Source organism: Macaca fascicularis, chromosome 17 (assembly GCF_037993035.2).
Source record: "Macaca fascicularis isolate 582-1 chromosome 17, T2T-MFA8v1.1".
Lineage (NCBI taxonomy): Eukaryota > Metazoa > Chordata > Mammalia > Primates > Cercopithecidae > Macaca > Macaca fascicularis.
In genome coordinates, this window is record NC_088391.1 from 74,342,187 (window position 1) to 74,344,085 (window position 1,899).

The window sequence follows — 1,899 nt, forward strand, 5'->3', positions numbered from 1 at the left end:
CTGCATTTGCTGAATTCTAGAGATTTTGATGTGTTGTGTCTCTCTTTTCATTTATTTCAAAGACTTTTTTAAAATTTCTGGATTAACGTTTTGTTTACCTTGAAGTCATTCAGAAGCAAGATGTTTGATTTCCATGTAATTTTGTCTTTTTCAGGGATATTTTTGGTACTGTTTTCTATTTTTACTCCACTGTTGTCTGAGACTATGGTTGGTATGATTTCACATTTTTTGAATTTATTGAGACTTGCTTTAAGATCAAGTAATGTGGTCAATCTTGGAGAATGCTCTGTGTATAATAGAGAATAATATACATTCTGTGGTTGACAGGTGAAGTACAATATTGATGTTTATTCTGCCCAATTTGTCAAGTGTCGAGTTTATGTACAGAATTTCTTTGCTAGGTTTCTGTCTAATACTGTCAGTCAGGTGTTGCAGTCTCTCACTCTGCTTCTATGGTTGTCTAAGTTTTTCATAGGTTTAGAAGTTCTTCTATTATGAATCTGGGTGCTCCAGTACTGGAAGTGTATATATTTAGGAAAATTAAGTCTTCTTTTTACATTAGACCTTTATCATTATGTAACACTCTTTTCTATTCTTTATTTTACTGTTGTTGGTTTAAAGTCTGTTGTATCTGATACAAAATTAAAGACTCTGCTCTTTTTTGTTTTCCATTTGTATGGTACACCTTTCTCCAACCCTTTACTTTGAGTCTATGGGTGTCATTACTTATGGAATTGGTCTTTTGAAGACAGCAGATGGATGGGTCTCATTTTTTTATCCAGCTTGCCACTGTGTGTCTTTTTTTTTTTTTTTTTTTTTTTTTTTTGAGACAGAGTCTTGCTCTGTCACCCAGACCTGGAGTGTAGTGGCACAATCTCAGCTCACTGCAACCTCTGTCTCCCGGTCCAAGTGATTCTCCTGCTAATTTTTGTATTTTTAGTAGAGACGAGGTTTTACCTGGTTGGCCAGGCTGGTCTCGAACTCGTGATCTCAGGTGATCCACCAACCTTGGCCACCCAAAGTGCTGGAATTACAGACATGAGCCACCTTGCTTGGCCCCACTCTATGCCTTTTAAGTGGGGGCATTTAGACCATTTACATTCAGAGTTAATATTGATATGTGAGGTTTTGGTCCTATTGTGAAGATTTTAGCTACTTGCTTTGTAATTTCTGGTAAAAATATGGATCTAATTTGTGAATAATCCCCGCTCAGGGGTCATACTAATCTTCTATGTATCATTTCAATTTTATGTGCTGTCGAAACAAGCATGATTTAGCATAATTCTTAAAAGTCATAGGATTTTCGAAATGGTAAATAAGCATTGGATTCAACTTTAAGTCACCAGCTGCATTAGATTCTAATAAGAGAGTCAGTCTGCTTTTTGAAGTTTTGAAGTGAGGCATTGAGTTTTCCTCTCTAACTATGAAAGTCTTAGATGGCATCTTCTTTCAATATAAGGCTGCACTGTCTACACTGAAAATCTGTTATTTAGTGTAGACACCTTCATTCATTATCTCAAATATTGTGTATAACTTGCTGCAGTTTTTATATCAGCACTTTCTATCTCATCTTGCATTTTATGTTATAGAGATGGTTTCTTCCATGAAACTTCATGAACTAACTTCTGCTAACTTCGTGTGTGTGTGTGTGTGTGTGTGTGTGTGTGTGTGTGTAGGCAGCTTTCTTATCTTTCTAGGCCTTCATAAAACTGAAAAAAAGTTAAGCCCTGGCTTTGGATGAGGCTTTGGCTTGAGGGAATGCTGTGCCTGGTTTGATCTTTTACCCAGACCCCTAAATCTTTCTCCATATCAGTGATAAGGCAATTACACTTTATCATTCATATGCCCATGTAAGTAGCAATTTTAATTACCTTCAAAACCTTTGCCATTGCATTACAA

General features: G+C 36.1%; 1 pseudogene; it reads right to left on the bottom strand.

Annotated features, from left to right (window-relative positions):
- Positions 1-1,175: 1,175 nt before the first annotated feature.
- Positions 1,176-1,268, bottom strand: LOC123569951 (U6 spliceosomal RNA; annotated as a pseudogene).
- Between the last annotated feature and the right edge of the window lie 631 nt (positions 1,269-1,899).